The sequence below is a fragment of the Amblyomma mixtum genome, chromosome 3, assembly GCF_055824585.1.
Source record: "Amblyomma mixtum isolate Tamu chromosome 3, ASM5582458v1, whole genome shotgun sequence".
NCBI classification, from domain to species: Eukaryota; Metazoa; Arthropoda; class Arachnida; order Ixodida; family Ixodidae; genus Amblyomma; species Amblyomma mixtum.
Window position 1 is genome coordinate 371,224,723 of NC_143014.1, and position 23,668 is coordinate 371,248,390.

The 23,668-nt window shown below is 45.6% G+C and overlaps 1 long non-coding RNA gene across 2 annotated transcripts in view; it reads left to right on the forward strand.

Moving 5' to 3' along the window:
- The window catches only part of LOC149356766 (uncharacterized), a 198,019-nt gene that overhangs the window by 158,856 nt on the left and 15,495 nt on the right, over window positions 1-23,668 (forward strand). Inside the window, exon 4 of one of the 2 annotated variants that reach the window (XR_016291681.1) lies at window positions 4,147-4,187. The exons of the other annotated variant lie outside the window; for it this stretch is intronic. This is a non-coding gene — a long non-coding RNA (uncharacterized LOC149356766). Of the gene's footprint in view, window positions 1-4,146; window positions 4,188-23,668 lie in introns of those variants that run through there. 2 annotated transcript variants of the gene reach the window in all.

Consider the following 23,668-nt stretch of genomic DNA (forward strand, 5'->3'; position numbering starts at 1 on the left):
CACAACAGGCAGCCCGTCAGGTTTTGCCGCATCATGACTGCTTTCCTACTCCTCCTCCCATATTATCGATTTCTGAGCACCTTGATGAGGTTGCTAGAGGTTTTACCATAGCAGAATTGCTGGCTTCTATAGATCGTCTCAAAACAAGCACTGCTCCCGGACACGACGGCGTACCTGACTCGAAGTTTCGTAGTTTAGAAGGTCCTGCTCTACAGTCCCTTCTTGATATATTCAATGCGGTGTTGCAATCTGAAGTTATTCTTGCAGAGTCGAAACATTCTATCGTTGTACCAATACCCAAACCAGGTCAGCCGCCAGTTTCTCTTTCGGCCCTACCCCTCTTTCGCTTACGCCTACCATCTGCAAGCTTTATGAACACATTTTAGCAACTCGCTTGTCATTGTGGCTGGAATCTAATGATTGCTATCTGGAATCTCCAATTGGGTTCCGCCATCATATTGGAACGGAAGGCGGTCTTCCTGTTTTTGCTCCGGACGTACTTAACCATTCTCCCCATAGACATCTTGTTCTTACGGTGATCGCTACTGATATCACAAAGGCATATGACAGCGTCCTTCACTCTGCAATTCTTGGCCCCCTTCAAGATCTCCGTCTCTCGCATCGGTTTCTCCTCTCAATTCACTCATTTTTAACCAACAGAACCTTTAGTGTGCGTGTTCATGGGAAGCCTTTTGGTCACTTTAGCTCCAACCGCGGTGTACCCCAGGGCTCCGTCTTTGCCCCCACATTACTTAACGTAACATTTATTCCTCTTGTCCGAGCCTTAGAACAAATGTCTTCTGTATGCGTCCTTCCGTATGCCGACGACATAACCTTGTGGTCCTGTCATCCAGATGCGTCTGTGCAACAGTCGGAGCCCCAGCAAGCGCTGGATGCACTAACATCACGACTACCCCCCTTTGAGTCTGACCCTGTCGGGTAATAAATCTTGTTTCATTCGCATTGGAAATAGATGTGGCATACGGAAAGCAGCCCCTATTACCTTCACGGTTGATAATTCTAAAATTCCTCAACTAGAAAGTGGGCGTGCTCTGGGTCTTCTACTTTATATCTCAGGAACCGGGACTGCGTGGCTGAACGCGACCCGTAAATCGGCTCCCGTAACCCTTGGTCATCAGTTCGACGCATAGCTATGCGCTCTTGCGGAGCCCGTTTTGATACTGCCCGTGAGCTCGTGCGCTCCATCCTCCAGCCGCGGATTGGGTACCGGGCACAATTTCACCGCCTCACCCGTCGAAGTGGGACTCCGTTCAATCAATCAATCAATCAATCAATCAATCAATCAATCAATCAATCAATCAATCAATCAATCAATCAATCAATCAATCAATCAATCAATCGGGAGCTATGCGCGCCATAACTTATCTTCCTCGTATCACATCCATACCCATTATGCAAGAGTACGCTCAACTCAATACATTAAGTGAAATAATCGACCTGCGTGAGGCAAACAGAGCACGTAAGATGTCGCTTCAGCTTCATCGTTTACAGATTTGTCCTCCATGATCGTACTGTCAACTCACAGACAATCGCTCCTCTGCTTCGGCGCCGATATCAGCCGCACATGTATACCTTCAGGGTGCATAATATAACCGATACATCACACACAGTACTGCAGAGAGCTACCGCAGTTTACGGTCCCTCCCATCCTCATCTTTACTCCCGCAGTACTTATAGCGCGGATACTTGCTCCCCCCTTGCCTTGGAGCTTCATGCAATACATAATGCAATTGGTTCGCTTCCACACGTACACACTTTCGATATTGTTCACATTTACACTGACTCCCTTGCCGCTCTTAAGCAGCTTAAAGGTGCAGTGAAGAGAAATCTGAACTCGTCTTTTTGCCGCCGGAACGCAATCTACACGTTCCGAGCATACTTAGAAACTACGAATTATTGCCCTGTGTGGCCGATTTCTCAAATTACATCAAATGAGCGTCCGGCTCCCGCCTTTTTTTTTTTAATTCTCCCCGTACGGTGGGCGGAGTCGACCAACGCGTGAACGCCTTTCACCCAGTCCCGTGGCGGCTTGCCGCTCTGCCATCGGCGGAGTAATACGTAGTAATCCGTAGAAGCAAATAGTCCGCGCGTATTTTTATTTCTGCGGGTTGGTTTCGCGGCTATATTATCTGCGAATGAACTATTTATTCACGGAAACCTAAAGAACAAAATAAAGTGAAAGCAAAGCCTCCACGGAGTTGGCTGAAAGGCACTTCACGCGTTGGTCGACTCCGCCTACCGTACGGGGAGAATTCAAAAAATAAAGGCGGGAGCCGGACGTTAGTTCGATTTAATTAGGGAAATCGGCCACACAGGGCAATAAATCTAAGCTTCTAAGAATGCTTGGAACGTGCAGGTCGAGTTCCCGCGGCAAAAAGACGAGTTCAGATTTCTGTTCAGTACACCTTTAAGTCACTCTGGCGCACATTAGAAATTACACAATCCATTCGAAATTGCGCAATCCATTCACCAACTCTGCAGTAAAATATCCCTGTCCCGTGCGTATACACTTGATTCGCGGCCATGGTCACGATCCGCATAATACTCTTGTGGATACAATGACACACCTTGCGACATCAGACATCTCGCCACCTTCCCCTCTTCCCCAGATCCGTTCCTGTCCCATGTTTCCGAGAAACAGGCTTTGAGTCAGCGAACACGCGCTCTAATTCCTCCGTGTTCTTACCCTCTCTCCCATAGTCTCAATCGAGAGGGGGAGGTATCTGTGCGCTGGATTCGGGCAGGAGCGGCTCTGACTCCTGTGCGTCATCGGCGGCGTGACAAACGTTTTGAAGTGGCTGACAAGTATCCCCATTGAGGTGCTGCGCCAGACCACTGTGACGAAAAACACTTGCTGTCGACTTGCCCGGCTACAGCCTCCGTGAGACGACGCTCTCTAAGGAAGGTAGGCTTGCGATGGGACGTTGCAGGAAACTATCGCAAGTGGACACATGATAATCAATTTATCGAGAACTTTTGCCATTTTAAACCAGGCTTGTTTACACTCCTTCTTGTAACTTTCTCTCGCTTTCTCATTATGCCTAATGGCAAACATCTCGAATAAAAAAAAAAACCCTTCGCCTCTTTTCCGCAAATGTCTGCCAAGCCTGGAAGGCTTCCCGTGCCGTCTGCTAGAAGAACGATGTCGTCGGCATATACGAATCCTGGTATGCGACTTGTTTCCAGTTCGCCCCTTCGTCGCCACGACGCAATCTACCCTAATCCACCCGTTTCTATCTTCCGTTCAATCTCTCTGGTGTAGGTGAATAGAAGAAATACGACTGGCAATAAAGGACATCCTTTCAGCATCTTCTATTTTCTTCATATTGAAAGCTACGTTGTTCTCCTGGTAAACTTTTTTAGGTTAATGGGCGTTTAACCTCCCAAAGCGACTCTGTTTATGAGGGACGCCGTAGTGAGAGGCTCCTGAAATTTTGACCAAATGGGGTTCTTTAACGTGCACTGACATCGCACAGTACACGGGGCTCAAGAATTTCGCCTCCGTCGGGTCAGCAGCCGAGCACCTTAACGACTTAGCCATCATCGCAACCTTTAGATTGTTTTAATGAACATACTGTTTCACAACCCACACCCCCTTTCTTCCAAAGCTTGCCTGGCAGGGCGTGGTTTACATTGTCGTAAGCCCTTTAATCTCTAAAAACGGCATACACAGTGGTCATTCTTCCCTTTCAGCAACTCCGATGCGTTCTGTGCCTGCGAACAAGTTGTCGAATCTACTTCGTTCTCTGAATCCATTCTGCAGTTCTCCCGAAAGTCCCTACACTTTAGTCGAACTTTGAAGTTTATCCTTGGTGACTTGCATTGGTATTCGATAAAATACCGTTGTAACTGATGTCACGATGGATGGATGGTAGAAAGATGGGAACGGCCCCTTTGAAACGAGGTGGTGGCAGTTGACACCATGCTCGGCTTTTTTTATTTACATTTATTTAGCGGTATAATAAATTGGTGTATCAATCCCCATTTTCTTCAAATATATTTTTAATCATACTCCTTATAACCTTATGCTACCTGTCTACTTTTGACCCACCAATATTCCAATCGCTTTTTGCTGACTTCCACAGCAGATTCACTCATATGATTATTGTTGACTCTAATCCATAGGGCCTCGAGGAGACTGACTCTGCCTGAATCGACATCCGGACTGATACCACCACATTCGAATATAAGATGTTCAATTTTTTAAAATAAATTTACCACACAATACACATGCGTCGTCTTGGTTAAATTTCTTTTCCTAGCTTCGTGTTCTAAGACAACCTCATCTAGCGCTAATGAATAAGGCACTGCCTCTGGAATTATCGTATAACAATTTCTTCCTGACGACCGTTTTCTAATTTTGATATATTTATACACTATGCTTCTTTTCTATTCAACTAACAGCTGTTTTTGCCTTCTGCGTTTTTTACCTGCCGTTCAAAGCTCTTTATTTCTCCGCCTTTGTTTCTTGCATGCTTACTGCTTAATTCCATAGTCCTCCGCCACCGTGGGTCAAATGCTTCGAACGAAGTCCAGCCCACATCCTCTGTACTGTCTCGTTTATGGTTTCGCCATGGGTTTTGCCATATTGAGAGAGCTGTGATTTATTTCTAGTTTCGGATAAACTCTGCCCTCAGGCAAAAAACTGCATTCTCGATAGCCCTGGCACCATTATTCCTACCAAATCCCTATCAGTACTTCAGACCCCCATATCGCCCTAAGTTTCATTGTGACGGCATCTCTTCCCCCTTTCGCCCTAGCAGTCGGTTCGTGCTGTTCCATGTGTATATGTACTTCATTTTTCTTTACCCAAGATATTTGTATTCTGCCAATATGGGTACTTCATGGCCTTGTATTGTACGCACCTGATCAGTTGAATCTTTGAAAATCATCAGATCTTACTTAATTGTGCTAAACGTGAAGCTTAGAGAGTCGCCTTCGTCTCCATAGGAAGTAGCCAGAGTTTGCAATTCTTCCTGCCTCTCTGCTAGCTGTGCAATATCATCCTTGTACAATAAACCTGGTCGCCGCTATTTTAATAGATTTCAGCTTAACCTCTACGACAAATTATACCCTAGAATACTTTCCTGTAGCTTTCTTTTCGTATGTATCATAGAGGACAACCTTGCCTTAACCGTTTCGGTGCCTCCACAGTTGTTGTACTTTTTATCCCTTACCATCTAATTTCATCTTTATTATCTCGGTATATTTCCTGCAGGAAGTCAATAATCTCATCACTGAAACCTTCATCTAAGTATGTTCCACATGAGCTCTCTATTCACGTTGTCGTATGCACCGCTTATGCCCAGGAAGGCTAAATACAGAGGTCTCTTTTCCGGCCTAGCTAGTTCTATGAATTGAGTAAGCACGAACAGGCTATCATATATGCGCCTACCACTTCTGAACTCGCTCTAAAGTTCTCAAAGTATCTTATTACTTTCTGTATATGACTGTTTTTTTTTTAAAATCTCACTTCCTGCACTGCCAGTCTGTATGTAACAGATGTTATCGTAATTGGTCTGTGGGATTTCATGCGGTTTTCCACTTGTTTACCTTTATAAATTCGATTCATTTCACTCTGTCGCTAGCTGTCCAGAATTTGCTTATTCGTCCAGACTGTTTCCAGTGTTTGCAACATCGTTTCCTTGCTTCTTGGACGAAGTTAATTAATAATATCGATTGCAATGTCCTATCTCCCTGCGAATGTCTATCGACGGGTGGATAGATAAGGCAGAACCCTTTCAATCAGACGGTCACCTAGCGATAACTCGTGAAATTTCGCTCTTGTCTTGATTTTAGCCACCAATAAGGTAACCTCCTCTTGGTTATTTCTATCCGCTTAAAATATATTTTTGCTCCACAGTCCTTAAACCCCAATGCTTTGAATAAATCAGCCTCGATGCTTTAAACTGCAGGGTAAAGACGTTTACTGAAAAGTATCAAGTATTCAGCCTTGCCTCCTGCTCTGCACACGGCTCGATATGTCCTAGTCGGATCGATATGTCCTAGATATGTACCTGGCTCGATATGTCCTAGTCCGCAGGCAAGGACATCCTTTCCAAAGCCCCTGTTGTATCTCTATAGGCTGTAGTGCTTTTTTTGCCATTTTACAAGCAATTTGTTACTTTTATACACATCTTTAAAAAGATGAGTTACTCCATCATTCACATTCAATGTGCCCAGTATGTCCCAGAGATCCTCTTGAATAACGCTGTCATAAACTCCTCTGATATCCACAAATGCTAGCCATAGCCTTTTCAGCAATCTCGATACACTGAGTTAATGAAAACAGATTATCCTCCAACATATTTTGTTTCCGGAACCCAATTTGTAGCTTCCCTAGCACCCCTTCGTTCTCCATCCATGCATGCAGATGTCCTTTATAATCTGCATCACCAACCTGTAAACCACTGGCGTCACTGCAAGGGACCGTAGTTGTCAGTTTGGCCCTCCTTTCCCTTATATATCATGTTCATACTGCTTAGTCACCGTCCATGGGGGGCTTTGCCATCCATTATCATTTTGCTCACTGCCTCTCTTAATGTTAGCTTGGATTTTGGTCCTAGATTCTTTATTAACGTAATCGGAATACCGTCTGGTCGTTCCGACGTGCCACTAGCAACCTTCTGCTCTCCCCTTTACACCTCTCTTTGTTCACGCGAAGCAACTGCGGTGGCCGGTCTATCTTCCTTGGATAAATAGTATCCAATTTTCTTTTGTTTTTAAATTTTCACTCTCATCCTGGTTCTATATGTTCCGTGGCCTCTTCCCCTTCTAGCCGAATACCTTGATCTGTAACTGTAAAATTTTTCTCCAGCCTAATCTTATTACTCATAGAGTTCAGATGTTTCCAAAATTTTTTAGCTGCTTTTCGATCCTTTTTATTTACTTCTGGCATCCATTGGACCCCTTTACTTATAACTTTCTCGGTGATAAAATAGGACCCTTCTCTTCTATACTTTGTGAAGGCACCCCTTTTTCTGTCTGCTTCAGCTTCTGGTTCCCCCCTTTTCTTGGAATAGCTGTGTTCCCTGGAGGTTTCCTGACGTTTCTTAAAGCCTTCTTGACTTCCTGGTCCCCCAATTCTTGGGTTTGAGTCTTGTTTCCCTTTTTGGCCTAGCTCACGAAATCGAGCAAATTTGTATAAGTCCATTTTATTTCATTGTCCTCACAAATTGCTTTCTGAATTTGTTTGGCTGCTGCTTCCAATGCTTTTCTGAGTAAAAGATCCCATCTCAATGTTAATCTTGCCTCGGTCCTACATTGGTCTACCTCCTGAAACTCAGCTTAATACGTTTGTGCTCACTGCCTATACTTCTGGAGCCATGTTCATCTATGCTCATTACCCCTAGCTTATTATAAATCCTATGTGACATAAATGCATAATCTATCGTCGACTGCACACTCCCTGCCTCCCATGTTATGAGCCCTTTACACTTCTCGTTACACGTTACAGGTGCATACAACTAAAGCATGCTTGTCCCACATATCCAGCAGCATGCTTCCTCTCGAATCTGTGTACGCCTCCAAGTCTTCTATGAGTGCATTCATGCCGCCTAATTATCTCGCCCTCTCCTCCAAGCTCGTTAATGTCGCTTGCGATGCATTCTACCATTTTTAAGTTTTCCTCTTTGGCATTAGCTCCTGCCCACAGGTTTACAGATCCAAGGAGTGTTTTCTCCCTTGCCACTTTTCCTTTTGGCTATAAATGTTCCTTGCATTCCTGTTTGACCATTTGCCAATTCATACTTTTATGAATGAATGTCCAAATTCCAGCCATATTTCTGCTGCCCTCTGTTTTATTGCAGGTTTCTCATGCGAATTCAAGGTTACGGGGTGGTTGCTCCATGTCCTTAAGGTGCGTTTCCACAAACTCATATACGATTTATTCCGCCTGCCTTAGCTGCTCTTATGTTTCCTCTTATGTTTATTGATTTTACAGATTTTTTCCTTCTTTCTCTTTTTCAGCTATTCTCTCAATGCTGGCGGGTATCGTTCCTTGCTCTTCTTCAGTTGTTTCTTTCGTCGCTTGAAGACGTCCGTGACAGAAGTTCGTTGACTTGCTTGTACCTAAAGGAATAAAAAATGTTAGAAATACATACAAATATAGAGGTAGTTATTAAGTTTTTCTTCTTTTTTTATCCTTGTGTTGGCCTTGCCTCTCTGGATGTCTTTGCGCAACCTGCCTTTCGGCCACGAAGTTCACTTCTCGAGGCAAGGCTGAGGTGAAATGAACTAAATGAAGTACTAGTGTAAGAGTGCAAGTTGTTGGGCGTGTCGGTCGTGCATACTCAAGAAAAGGAAAACATGCAAAAAAATGGCTGAGGCTTAACTTGGTTAAGCCTGGAGAATGCGAAGCATCATCGTGTCGCGTAATTTGGAGGCGCACAACCACAGCGACGGCGCGAGGTGGGCCCCCGTTTCTCCACTGTCGTGACGTCATCGTGTCACGTGGTGTGACGACATGTATCACGTGATTTGGAGGCGCACAACCACAGCGACGGCGCGAGGTGGGCCCCTGTTTCTCCACTGTCGTGACGTCATCGTGTCACGTGGTGTGACGTCATGTATCACGTGATTTGGAGGCGCACAACCACAGCGACGGCGCGAGGTGGGCCCCCGTTTCTCTACTGTCGTGACGTCATCGTGTCACGTGGTGTGGCGTCATCGTGTCACGTGATTTGGAGGCGCACAACCACGGTGAAGGGCTGAAGTGGTAGCCAAAGTAGTATGCTTCGCATAAAAAGGCACGGACGATAAGAGCGCAAGGACGGGCTCATCCTTGCGTCCGTACTTGGGCTCTTTTCGTCCGTGCTTTTTTATTTTTCGAATTTTCCTTGATTAAATATTGGTCGCATGCGTATAATCATATAATTTCTGTTAAATTGTTACTACGATTTCTTCAAGTACTATCATAGTTTCTATTTTTTTTATAATTTCCGATATTTTAGAAGAGCTGTTGTTACCTAAAATTTGTGTGGCCTGTTTTCTTTGTTCTTATCATATTTTCAGCAGGACGAGCACATTCAATGAAAGAAGACAGTCTAAACAGACCTAAATTGCGTGGGGGGGGACAGGAGGGTTGTGACTCCCCTGCGCTTAGGGTAGGGGGGACGCTCTCCTGCGGGTGTCCCCCCCCCCTCTCCCCCTGAGATTCATCCTGGTGCTACTCGATCGTCATTGAATGTTTCGAGCAGCACACGCAACACGGGGAAGCCGCAGGAGCGAGAAGGCTTCTTCCCTTCCACAGAATAGCTGAGCAGAATCAATGGTCAATAACAGTGCTGTCATAAAAAGAATCTGCCAACAATCACAAGACATGCCATGACGACGTCCGATTGCGTTGAATTTAACTTCAAGCCTCTGCTTGTCTGGCATCCAGTCACTCTGTGATTAAGAGAGAGAGATGTTAAAGTGTAGTCCTGCCTGTTACCCAGATTTCAATCGCTGCACAGTTCTTGCCAGAGGACGGGATAGGATATCCAGGGAAATCGTAGAAGCATTCGAAATCCACAACGCAAAAGAACAATGTGTGAGTGCACCCTCCCTGTGCCTGTCGCAAAAAGAATTGGACTTTCTTAGGGGCAGGGTAAATGTTTAATCTTGTTCTTAAATGCCCCTCTCTGTCTTTTTTGTTAATCACCTTGTGCCGCGATTTTAGTCCCGTTTTTCACCGTTAGTTTAACGCTGTTTTTTTTGCCTTTTGGCTATGTGGATATCCGTTTTCATCGTTTTCATCGCTTTTACTTCCGTCCCGGCCTCTTACACCGTGGTTTTATCGCTTTTTGTCTTTCTTTCGGCTTTTTCACCTTTTTATCGTTTTTACCCTTGGACGTGACTACACTGTTTCGGTGATTGTGCAGGATCGCCTTGGACACACCCCCCTCTTTGTACTTTATATATGTGTCCTGCTTCGAAATAAAATTTCAGTTGTTAGTCAGCGCCCGTGTCTGTGTCTTCTTCCTTCGTGTTTTCGTCCCGTTCCTTGCGCTGTTATTTCATCATCTTGGAGGGTCTGCCCGACGCAAACCCTCGAAGCTTTCTTAGGGATCTTTCTATTGTTCGCACGTGGCGAACGTTTTAACAGTGCGCGAGACAGGCGCTGGCAGATGCGACTCTTCCCTTGACGGCATGCATAAAACCACTTCATATCACTGGCCATCTTGATTTAAAAAAAGGAAAGAAGTAAAACACTTTGATCAATGTCTACCGCCGCCATTCAGTTTCTTAAAACTGCCGGTGCGATTAGAAAGTTGCGAATGTCCCTTCCAGGGCCTACGTCTCCTAGGAGCCAAAATAAAGGAATATGGAAACTGCGATTACAGAGCGAAAAGGCTATTCTGGTTAAATTCTGTAACAGTAGCACAACCACTGAACTGGAATGCTAAAATGGCACAACGCAGGATTTAGATTGGCGAAAGCTACAAAACATAACTTTTTACTCGGTGCTAGAGGTCCGCACGGGCCAGCACCTATAGACTGGGCCCAGCCATACTCGCCGCTACGTCTTCAGCCTGGACTGCGAACGCGACCTCGGGCCGCTATAAGTGTCTAATGAACAACGCGGCCTGGCCGGTGCTCTTGTTTTGTGCCAGTGCAGGCCCGTTTGCATTTCATGACGAAACAACGCTCTTAAAAAAAAGAGATACAACAAGTAGTAGACAGACACATCTCTAGCAGCAGGAAAAGTTGCAGAGAATGCAAATACGCTACCCAATGGCATAAACAACTTTGTGCATGGTAAAAAAAAGTGTGGAAATATTTCCAGGTGAACTGAGGTATTGGATGTTACAATAGTGCGTTGCTTGCGATATGTACGTCGAGCGTATGGAAGCCAGCCGTACACAGTCGGCACCAACCAGTTTAACAGTTTTTCCGAATGTTTGCCCATTAAAACACATCGCTTACGTCCTGAATTAACCGTTGAAGCGATCTGCCATTGTGCAACATGTTGCGCGGGTTCTGCTCATTGTCGCGTTGACTGCCTGTTGACCGGCGCGGATGCACCGGTCAACCCGGCATACCGGCGTACGGCGTATGCAGGTAGAGGCCTAATCAGGGAAGAGCATGCATGGTAGGTGTAATGGCGAAACAACGGGCGTGTAATGGTGCATTGCCGCACTATTGAGAGTACTTCTCTGATTGAAATCGACCCTAGCTTGACCCTGAATGCGGTCCTTTTATAGCGTTGTGGGGTAACGTCCATCATTGTTTGCTTTATATACCGCCTCTGGTTATGCCTGCAGCCAAGATCGCCATACTGAACGCCACCGCACGATTCAGAGTTGGCACCATTTCCCCCCTCATGGTGGCCTGAATACTTTTGATGGAAGGTGCGCACTGCAAAATCAGTCGCGGACGAAGCGCGCTGACCCTCCTAGTAGCCCCTGGTGTGGGTACTGGGAACTACAGAAGTGACGGAATCCTGTCAAGGTACACGGTGGTAGACGTCTAGGGCAATCAGCGGTTATCGTCTCCGAGCTTGGCATGATTCTCCACAAGGATCTCCGTCTCTACAGCCTCAGCCGCGCACTGATTTGGTCACTGCAGCGAATATTCTTCTGTGAACACTTCAGCTCTGTTCACGCTTTTCCTCGCCTTAAGCCTCTCCCTTTCAGTAGATTCACTACATATAATAGTGGTTGTCGATATGATTCGTCTTTTGTTTTCGCTCAGTGTCTTTGATAATAATATGTAACAACAAGGCCGAAATAAAGTTCTACTCTAATGAAGGAACCGTATACGGGGTGTCCCAGCTATCTTTAATCAAAGATTAAAAGCATACTCAAGCAAGATAGGTGAGGCAACTTCAATAGTGTTGTTGACCATTCTACGTAGCTAATTAAAGTATTTTGCATTTTGAGCGAGGGAATAATAAATATTAATCTTTTAGCTATTGCGTTTTCGGACAAAACCTCAGCAAACGTTTGCTACATCAATTTTTATTTGATGTGTTCAGTACATAGCTTTTTTTGTCCTGCGTTGGAGCGCTCTAAAACGCGGAATTCACGAACGGAGCCGCTTTCGATGTTGCCGCCATCCTAACGGTATCCGAGGACAACGAACTGCGGCCGCTCTAAAAGTAGCGTCAGTAACTGGGCAGTGCAGCAATCAGAGGGCGTTCCCGATAGTAGCTAAACGCAGGCCGACAGAAAGAAGCGTTCCTAGTAGTCGGTCGGGCCAGAGAAATATCGCCCGTTTCGGATGCAAAGCATGGCGTGGTAACGCGCCACATGTGAGGCCATTACTTTGTGAGGCGATTACTTTTCCGAAGGAATTACATTATTATTAGCATTCGCACATAACGCGGCAATGTAAAGAAATTGCATTACAAATTTCTTCGCCTGCCTTAAAAGTACTCACATTGAATTACAGTTACTGTGACAAAGTAATGCAGTTACTTTAAATTTAGCCATTATTTTTGGCACATGCAAAGAAAGTACACTGGTCACAACTAGGTACGATTTCGACAGTGTTGCACACGCTGTTTCCAAAAGAAAAAAGTACCAGAAGAGCAAGTTCTGTTTTTAAAATATTCGTACAGCTATTTCCCGCTAAATTTGGTGTCACGACGCAACTAGCGTACGTCGTGGTAAAGAGAGTGAGTAATGCCGCCGAAGGGAAGCAGGAGAATGCGCTGGCAAAAACGGCGCCGCGTGCGAGTTTCGTGCTTCTCGGCCTCAGCGAGTGTGGAACCGACTTCTCGGAAGTCGGTTCGGGACACGAGACGACGACAGGACGGCTCGGGTGGACTGGCGCTGTGCTTGTTTTCGCTCTTGCTGCTAGCCAGGGAGGCTAACAGTGGAGCGTGTGTTTTAAATTCTGTTTGTTTTTTCTCGTTTCAGTATCCTCTAGTTAGCCATGACGGCTTACAGTGAGGCGTGTGTTTTATATTGTGTACTTGTCTTTTGCGCTGTGACATCTTACGTCTGAACGATGGCGGGAAAGTCATCTATTGGCTAAAGAGTAAGTTTTGGCAGGAGTATTGTCTATTGGCTGAGGATGGAGTTTTTGGCTGGAATGTAAGGAGATGGGTGCGCGCGAAGGAGAGCGCCAGAGGTTGGGTGTGTGGCAGCCGGACAGATCGGTCATGTGCGGCCGGTGGTGGCCCCGGGGCCGAGAGCGGGGAGTTGGAGGCGCGAGTTACGTGAGCGGCGGCCGTGCGGGTTGACCGTGTGGTGGCCAGTGGTGGTCCGGAGTCGTGGAAGTTTGAGGTTTTATTTTTACTTAAAGCGGAGAGGTTGAAATCTTTCGGCATATGTAAATCAGCTGTGCATATATTGTAATAAATAAATTATTCACGGAAGTCTTCCAAGTGCCTCACCATCCGAAGACCTGCGCACCTGTCCGAAACTCACCAGTCGTGAAGTACGTCCCTAGGGTCACTCACGAGACCCGCCCTCTACCACTCCACGTCAAAATCAGGAGAACAACATCGACGTGAGAGAGGGAACAAATTCCTGACTTTTGGCTTCCGCAAAATTTTGACCTTCCTTGCTCTCCAGTTACTCAGACCAGTCAGAAGTAAAACCAACACAGCCGCCGGCAGAGAGTGGTCACTTTAACTGAGCTCCCGCAGGGCCGAGTTGTTCGTTGTCTCGCCCTGTCCGCACTGCTTAAACTTTCCGGATCTTCTTGCCTCGAAAGTACCCGGTGTCGGCTCTAACGGTTACTCCAAGCGCACGACGTAACTCGAGTGGGGCCTGCGTGGGCGTAACTGCCTCGGCCCGCACACTCTTCTGTTCTCGTGGAGTTCAAAAGTGCGCCGTCTACCGATTCGCTCGGCCTAGAGGCCAAGCCCATCAATTTGTCTCGCGACGGTTGCGCCACCGCAGTAAATTCTCCGATACCCGCTGATCTCCAGAATGCGTTGCGCGCCAGCGAACGTACCATGCCTGGGAGTGCGCGCGCGTTCCCCCTCGTTTATTTCCGAAAATGTGCTATCTGCTGACTCGAACGTCGACCTAACACGCTGCCGCCTGGGTTCGGCACCGTGTGGTTTTGGGATGTTTGCAGCATGCCTCGTACAGGCCCGCAGCCCCATAGAAACGACTAGGCAGTAAATTTCTTCTCTAGACCCGTCCGTCCCGGGAGTAGCAGACCTATAGGTGGCCAATGCAACAAGTTGGCCAACCGGCCTGCTTGATCCACGTGCTCCCTCCCTATCCGCATACCCCGAATAAGGCATGGCGACAACGAGGCGCCGATGGTCGTCAAACGATCCTGCACTATTCCGACTTGAGCTGCCGATCACTTACACAAGACCTCTTTCACGCGCATCGTTGTGCGGGAGCGTATGCAGTTTCAAGTTTATGTTCATAAAGCATGCAACCACGTTGGTTGAACACTGCATGTTAATCCAGGAGGCCCCAAAGTGAAAAGTGCCAGGGAGCCTTCTAACAATAAGCACACTACAAGGGCATACAAAATGCAGCATACAGTGATAGCTTAGTGCATTGATTAACATTTTATACTAGCAATAGCAGCAAATAGTCAAACCCAGTAAAGAAAAAGCAATATAATTAGTTCATTACGCATCAGACAATATCCTCCAGAAATGTCGTTTAATGCCAGCCTGAAATGAATGTAAAGCACATGATGATTTAATTTCAAAGGACAAAGTGTTCCGCAGTGATATGCCAGTGCATTTAGCGGTAAATTGGCCATAGTTAGTTCTAACCTTAAGAAGCAGAAAATTTTAGTGCTCAGAAAACAGTGTGTTATTTTTATTATTGAGGTCACCAATAAAAAGTGTTTCATCTGGAGTATTGCTATTTTTTAATCAGTACATGATGAGCGAAATCTTGAAAGGAAAAATTTGGCGGAAAGGTGAGATATTTGGCTTATGGTAAAGTGGGGCTGAGATAGCCAGTAACGGGCTAAAGTCATTAGTCTAACTGCTTGGTTTGGAAAGCGCAGAATGTGACTTAGATGTGTATAGTATTCATTACCCTCGGAAGACGACCAGCAAGAGAAAACACTATGCATATGAGCACAGTGCAGTGATAAAATAAGATGGGGCGGAAAATAGTCGCGCGTTTTGATTGTGATGTGAAGGCCAAACGAAACTTTCTTAGTGTGCAGATTAAATTTCATATTTTTATCTAAAACTACACGAAGAAAAGTGGCTGTCTCACAAGGTGGTACAAAGTGCCGGTTAAATCGCTTCGGAGCGTAAATTGCTGGGCTAGTTGGTTCATAATGTTGTCAGGGTGGAACCAGCGGAACACAGACGCAGGACAAGAAAAAAGGAGGTACACACACCACACCGCTTCGATGCACATACAGGAAGTGCAATCAGAGGTGAATGGAATGTGACGAACTTCGTTTTTGGAGGATTAACATGTAAGCGTGTAAGTCTACACCACAATAAAATGTTATTGAGATCAGCGTCAAGTTTTTGTGGCACTATGGTCACAGATATTTGAGATGTGAAAATTGTGCCGTCCGCGTACAAAATGCACTTGAAGTACGAGTTAGGCAAAGTATTCATATATAACAACAAAAGTAAAGGGCTCAAGACAGACCCTTGAGGAATTGCCATGATCCCAGAATTTGCAGATGACATGTTACTGCTTATTTGAACAACTTGGGATCCGTTACATAATAGCGTTAAAGATATTGTGAAGGCGGGCCACCAATTCCTAAGCAGCTGAGTTTGTGAAGAACGATGCAGTGGTTCATTGTATCAAAAGCTTTGTTTAGATCGATAAATAGTGCTCTAACGAGCATACCATTATGAATGGCATCCTTAACTTTATCAGTAAAGGATAACAAGTTCAATGAAAAATCCTTGACGGAAACCAAATTGTTATAATGAAAGTGAGTTGAATTTCGATATTTATTTATTTATTTTCACAATACTGCAGACCCTCATTTGGTTCCAGGCAGGGAGGGCAGAAAAACACATTCACACAACACTGTAGCACAAATACAATCTAAAATAGTTCACAAGGTGCATTGTCAAAATCAACAGCCGATATCACTTGTAGAGGCAGGGCGTTCCATTCGTCAATAGTTCTCGGGAAAAAAGAAAATTTGAGAGCGTTAGTATGCGCGAAGTATAGTGCTAAAGTGTGATTATGATGACGACGAGTTCTACGCGTTTCAGAAAACTGCACATAGGGGGTTGGAGAGATGCCTAGTTTTCCATGGATGCCATGAGCCGTGTGGAGATCAGTTTCTCGATAATTTTAATAAATGAAAGAGAGAAATCAAAATTTGAAGGTAGTTGGGGATAAATTGGCGGTTAAATTTTTTAAAGGCAGAAATATTTTTGCAAACTACAGACCGCCAGGAAACAGGCCAGAACAAAATGTTTTGTAAATATACATGCCATAATAGGCGATACCTTTTCTGCCACAAGTTTAATTTTAAAAAGGATGGGCCAAATCTAAATTGGCTCTGTCGCATTGAGCGAACAAGTTACCCCTTGCACTTCATCTAGACATCCGGAATGCAAGTAAAACAAAAATTCCCAACGGGGAAGGCTAGGCAACGACGGCTGCTCATGGAGGTGCGCAGGTGAAGCAATGTGGTCACTAAAGGCATTGTAGACGTCATTATGATCAGTTATGTGCACGTGTCGTTTTTAATTTTATTTGGATGTTGGTCAGAGCACTTTTTAAGGAATTCGTTAATGAGCTGCCAATGGCCGCACTTGTCATTAGCATTTTTCAATATTTGTCTTTGACCTTTTGGCGCATTTTAAATTTTCTGAAAGCGTGTTCGAATACACTCGGCAGTTATGGCTAAGGGCAATGCTAAATGGCTGTGACTTGGCTTTTTGGGTGCAGAATATTTTCCTTACTTAAAGCTAGTAGCAAGCCCTTGGTGATCCGAGGATTTCGGGAGGATCCTAGTGGGCGCTGAATGGTGATGCGTCAATTGCTGTGGTTAATGCAGTCAGCAACTTTTCCTGAAAATAAACCGAAGGCTTTGTTAAGCGAGGTTTCAGTAGCATCGAAAGGTCAGGCAATAGCAAGATTGATCTTGACAAATTCTGCCGAGTTAAATAATGTTTTAGGGAATGGTTTACGATTACTAGGCTTTGCACTACCAATGCGTACAAAGATAGCGCAGGGATCGGTTATATGGTGCTCAATTACTCCAGCAGTATGATAAAACGCAATATCAGAGATGATATGGTAAATTATTGTGCTAGGACCTTAAGGCTCACCTCTGGTCTAAGAATCAAAAGAAGATGCCGGACCACAACTGAGAAAACAGCTTGCATAGTCAGCGTAAGATGAACTGCTCAAATTGATAATTATATTTATGTCATGAGTGATTATAATCTTTTTGTTTTTACTAATAAGGGCATTTAAAATTTTCCTTAACTGGGAACAGAAGTCTAAGTACAAAGAGGATAGTGCGCGATAAATGGACGCAATCATTGTATAACGGTTGCTGATAGACAATGCTAAAATAAAATTCTATCCAAACAGACTCTCAATGTGAAATTTTAAAGGCAAGTGCAGCACGGCGCATGGATGACAGCAATACATTCACAGATATAGGATAGCCACCGCCGCGGCAAATATCACTTCTGAAAAATTAAGAAACATATGCTTGTAAACTGTATAAATTTTCTTCATCAGGCGATGTCCATATTTCTGAAAAAAATACGAGCGAGAATGTGTAGTTGAGAAGTGAACGGAAAGTATCATGAGCATCATGATGCTTACGAAGACTGTGGATATTGAAATAGAAATTCATAATCCGTTATTTCTCTCGCGTCATACATGCTTGAGAGGGGACACAACGGAAAAAACGGCGATGTACAGCTTAGAGGCCTGTTGTGACCACCGTTCCGACAGCAAGCACAGCACTAGAACACAAGAAAAGGCATACACACAAAATTAAAGCAGGGTAGCAAATTCAACAAGCAATACATATCATGAAATCACACTTTATTAGACTATTCAAGATAATAAAGTTCTTGAATTTGGGATTTTCTGGAACTGCTTTCGAGTATAACATTTTTGTCTCAGAGGGCATTAACGAGTATTGTTAATTTGTGGGATACTCACTGAGCATAATAATTGGTGCGGATAAATGGTAATGACCAAGAATATAACGGATCGTGTAGAACATTTGTAGAAAAAATGATATTATATGACACAGCTTTTTTACACACACGGATAATAAGCATACAGGGGTGTAGCCAGCGTAGTTTGCCGTCATAACACCGAAATTGACAAAAAAGATTATCTGTGGGTTAGTACCATGGCACGTTAGCTATTAGTTTTATTCCTCGCTTTTGAGTGCTTTTGTTTGGCGGTAGTATCCCTAATAATAAAACAATATGTGAGAAATTGAAGTAGAAAAACATCGTATATTAGGAGTTTAATTTCAGCTTGTAGATTCAACCTATCGCGTCAGATGATGTCATTTCCTTTGTTCATTTTGTTGCGAACATTGTCAGCCTGCGGATTCCAGTTTAAAGTCTGACAGAAAGCATCGAAACATTTTGTGGTAGAGACGACTTCAATTTTTATTATTCGAAGTAAAAGGTCTCCGTCATGTTCACTTTGTTTAAGGTGTAAGAGTGATGACCGGTAACTTTTCTTTGAACAAAGTTTATGTTTGATGTCAAGAGAAAACATCCTCCAAAGCCATTGTTTTAGGGGAAAGAATTCAAAAACAAGAAGAAAGGAAGAAATAGAACTCTTTATGCGATGACAGCGAGGTCGTTTTCGCTTGCTATCCGAAAAAAAAACATGACTACCTCGCGTCTTCCTGGTCTTGATAATGCAATTATCAACCCAAAAAATTTTCCATCCATTTGATTTCTTTAGCTCAAGGGCCTTGCCGAACTAGCGCCTCTCAGGCCCCAGGTAGTCGTGTACATAAAGCGGCTTGTGGTCGTTTGCTGAGGCGCCATTGTCTGTAGTTGCCAGCCGTGCCTTCTTCGACTTCCCAGCACATACCGTCTTCTTCGTTCTCGAACAGAAACGTTGTACCGTGTCGATACCAGCAACTGAAATGGGGCACCTAACCGTGTCCCTAATGACTTTTACAATTTCCGTACAGTTTGTTTTTCAGGTGAAAATACTCCTTTTATTGCTACATTGTTTTTGCATGAAGCGAAGCAACCCGTTCACTCAGTTTTTTGTTTTCATTCTTAAGTGCCCCTTTTATAGCAGGTGGTAGAAGGTACAGAGCTTTCTTTTCGTTAGACTCTGCGCTAAGGCGGCATGCCCGTGTTCTCGCAGGGCTTCTGCGCGGGTGTAGAACGCAGCTTGTCGCGGAGCTGCAGGCCGCATGGAGCTCACGAAAGCTACGTAGCGTTGCCTTGGCGCCAAAGTCACGGCTATCTCCAGAGCACGTGTTGCGCCTGGGTCTCTTTGGCGGCCCAGTCATTTGTTCCTTCCTTTAAAGGGTCCTCCGGGGAAACGTCAGTCCAGAACTTCCGACACAAGAAAATCGTGGTAGTGCATTTCCAAGATTAATTTCGTTAGTAAATAAATACTTCTGCTCTGAAATTACTTACCCAAAATAATGCAACACATTACCAAATTACTATACCAGGAAAGTAATTGATTACATTACAAAACTGCCGCAAAGAGCCGTTAAATTTCTATAATTCCTTTACTGTAATTTAATTACTGCCACGTATTTGGCACCTTAGTGTCTCGGCCTGCTTATAGCTACCGGGAACTTCGACGCCCGCTCGTTTTTGCGCACTGAACGCGGCCAGGTAGCAGGTTTTGCTTTAAATATTACAGCCAGCGCCCACTTGATTGTTTTCTTTCGACGGCATCGTCGAACGGTGTACGTTTACGAATTCCGCTGTTTAGAGCGGTGCTGTCGCGGTGCGCAAGAGTATGGTAACCTGGGATTTGTCTTATTTCTCGCGCTATCTTTCAACGCGCAAAAAAAAAAAGAACCATGTGTGGAGCATATCAAAAATAATAACTGATTTCTTGGAAGTTGCTTTGGCATGCTCTACATTTTGGCACCGCAATCTTCTCCGCGAAAGCAATGTTTAAAAAGTTCATTTTACTTTTAATTTGAGAGCTCAATCGAACAAAGCACAAAAATGCCCTGAGCAACTGGATACAAGGTGAACCACACGGATGAGTTGCCACTACCTTTTTTACCTCGGTATATCGCTAATCTCCGGCGAAAGATAGCTGCGCTACCTGGTAGAAGCTGGTGCTGGCCGAAGGGGGAGGAAAGGCGGTTATAGCCATCACCCTCGACGCATGGGCCGGCTGATGGAGGCTCTCGTTGCGGGCCATTTTGATTGAGGCAGAGCGCCACCGTCTGCGGCAGATCGGCGCCTCTGTTTTTACTTTGCTCAGCACGGATGGCCGGCCGGTTTGCACGAGAGCTTTTTTTCCCCCCTTTCCTGTGCAGGAAGAAAAGCGACAGCTAAGGGGGAGGGACACAAACAGCCAGCGGTAAGTGAGTGAGTGAAAAGATGAAGAGATGCAGGAGCAGCTGTACACCAGGTGCCGCCGCGGATGCGTCTGACCAAGTGGAGTGGCCGGCTTGCCCCGAAGCCCGTGCCTCACTCCGATGTGTTCGAGCCAGGCGAGAGAGTGGGCTGATACGGGAGGGTCAATTGTGTGTCGCTGGCTTTTTCTGCTTCCACTGTATCATTGAATCGTGTCCCAGCCGTCGGAAAAGGTTGAAGTACTTATCGAAGACTACTCTTCACTAACCTGCACCGCACTGTGGTGCTTTAAGAATGCGTTCTCCATGCAACTTATTTTCGTTTAACATCCGTAGTGATAATACGAGGGTAGAAATTTCGGCGTGTTGAATTCTTCTCAGACATACCACTTTGTCGTACTAGAAATCTGTTGTAGCTTCGTTCCTTTCAGCGTCTCTTGGGGCAGTGTCGCTGTCGTTTCAACTAGGAAGCAAGAGATTGCCAAGGCTGTGAGCTCTAATCACCATGATGCAGATCATCTTTCATCGCACCCGTCGCACAGACTGTTGAGCCTGTCGCTTTTTTGACAACAGGTTAGAAATTACACAATGCTCACCGCACCTTTGTAGCTGTGGTGCCTAGAATCGCTTCTCTGCGTTGTTAGTAGCTAGTTTATGACATCAAAAGTGGTGCTAATTTCAAAGTCTGTGTTGAGCTATGTGTGATGATCGGAAATTTGCGCCATGATGTCTCGTTATGCATGCCACGCAAGAATAGTGGGGACGGAAAATTATGAAACTGGCGCTGCAGAACTTTTTTGAATATCGAGGCAACGTTGAGAAATTACTTGTTGAAGCTACATCTCGTCCGCCTACATCAACCCCACAGAGAAATAAAATTGAAATTAATTATGGGAAATTAGTTTTCAAATAGTTTTAAACACCGATCTCAAAGGACACCCTATGTCGGCGCCGCTCTAAGCACAGTAATCGTCCGAAGCGCGCTAAAGGGTTTAAACAGATGCTCATGGAGATTTTTCTTCTATCCTTGCGTTCATATCATCGCTCCCTTTCATTTTTCAACCATCAGTTGGGATGAATGCCTTGCCAGCGCCATTTTATTCCAGGAGACTGGACAACCTCAAGGCTGGATTCATCATCATCATCTTCAACCTGACTACTCCCACTGCAGGAAAAGGCCTCTCCCCTACCTCTCCAAATAACCTGTCCTGTGCCAGCGGCGGCCACCTTATGCTTGAAAACTTCTTAATCTCGTCCGTATAGCTAACTTTCTGCCGCCTCCTGCTACGCTTTTCTCCTCTTGGAATCCAATCAGTTACTCTTAAGGACCATCGTTTATCTTACCTTCGCATTACACGCCCTGCCCAAGCCCCATTCATCCTCTTGGTTTCGACTAGGATGTCATTAACCCACGTTTGTTCTCTCATCCATTCTGCCTTCTTCCTGTCCCTTAATGTTACACCTATCATTTTACTTTCATTGGTGGCTCGCTGCGTCGCCCTCAATTTAAGTTCAGCCTTTTCGTTAACGTCTACGTTCCTGACCCATAGGTGCAAGATACAGCTGCTGTGGTGGTGGTGGTGGAAAACATTTATGTACAGGTATAATACAGGAGGTTATGCATGAGCTGACCCAGAGGGGGCCAGCCCTTACAAATACTAGGTGGAGGTCCCTAGTTCGGGACCCCAGTGGCATCGGCCGCCGCCCAGGCTCGCGCGACCAAGGCCCGTTGGGCCAGCAGGTCAGAGCAGCCGAGCAGGGTCGCCTCCCAGTCCTCCCGGGTTGGGTTGGGGTGAGCGGGGATAGCAGGGTTGGAGGAGCAGGCCCACACCATGTGGTAGATGTCTATTTTTCTTTTCAGGGACATTGTTACAGTGCCATTCATGATTTGAGACAATCTGCCAAATGCGCTCCTCCCTATTCTTAATCTTCTAGTTAATCCTCTCTCGTGATCCAGATCTGTGGCCACTACCTGCTCTAAGTAGACGTATTCTCTTACCCCTTCCAGCTCCTCGCTGCAGCCTTAAACTGCTCTCCCCTTCCGAGAATGTCGAACATAACTTTGGTTTTCTGCATGTTAATTTTAAGACCGCCATTCAGCTCTGCTGGGTTAAGTCATTGATCATGGTTTGCAGTTCATCTCAGGAGTGAATCGCAGATTACTGAGGCCTTCGCCACTAACTATTATCCCCAACTGTCAATTACAAACTGAGCTTCGAGGAGCTGTTGCCACCGATGCCAGCGCCAAGCTTCTTCGTGCTCGAGCGGGGACTTCGCCGTGACTCCGCTCCGTACGGTGGCGCGCACAGCTCCACGGGAAGAGGCCAGCGGGCAGGCAGCCAGAGGAGCACGGCGGCGCCGCATTTAGCGCGCAGTCGCATTGTGCGTGCGAACGGGCCCGGAATGGGTTTGACCCCGCGACCTCCTGCCGCTCGCTCGGCGCGGCTCGCACGAAAGCTGACGCGCCAGCCACGCCTGCGTGCGGCGGCACTCAACAGCAGCCACCACTCTCCCTCGGCTGTCTTCTTTGTCTCCACTGGTACTCTCGAGGGCATTTTCGGTGTCAGAAAAGGAAAGTTAAAGGTGAGAAAAGCGCTACATTCGTCCTGACTCAGCCGGCGCTAAGCAAATTAAATCTCGCGTTTTTACCGCAATCCAACGCACCATGCTCGTCGCTGTGCTGTTATTTACCTGCCTCGTTCTTTCGTTAATGGCCTGCTTAAAGAGACGTGCGAAACATAGAATACAACCACAACTTTGCCCCCTCACAGAACGAACCCGGATGCGGCTCAGCAAGCAGTCGCTCCATTTCCAGCACACATCTCGACCACCCAAGATGCCTGGTCTTCAACCAATTCCGAGCTGACCCTGAAAAACTCACCGGTTTCATTCGTGAGCACGCTCAGAACTCACCCTATACTCCTAAGGAAGCTCTTAATTGTTAATGCGTCTATTTTATATCCAAACTGACCCTAAACATAATGAAACGTAGGTCAACGGGTTTACGTGGTTCAACGTCCGAAATAAATTCAGTCTTTGAGGGATGCCGTATAGTGGAGGACTGTGAAAAATTTTGACTACATTGGGTTGTTTAACCTCCATCGAAATGCTACCGCCGCGGCCAGAATTGAACCCGCGTCTTTCGGGTCAGCAGCCGAGCTTTGTAACCACTGAGCCACTGCAGTTTTCATAATCAAACCTAGCCTTAAACATAACCTAACCGTAAGCAAACGCAGACTCTTAG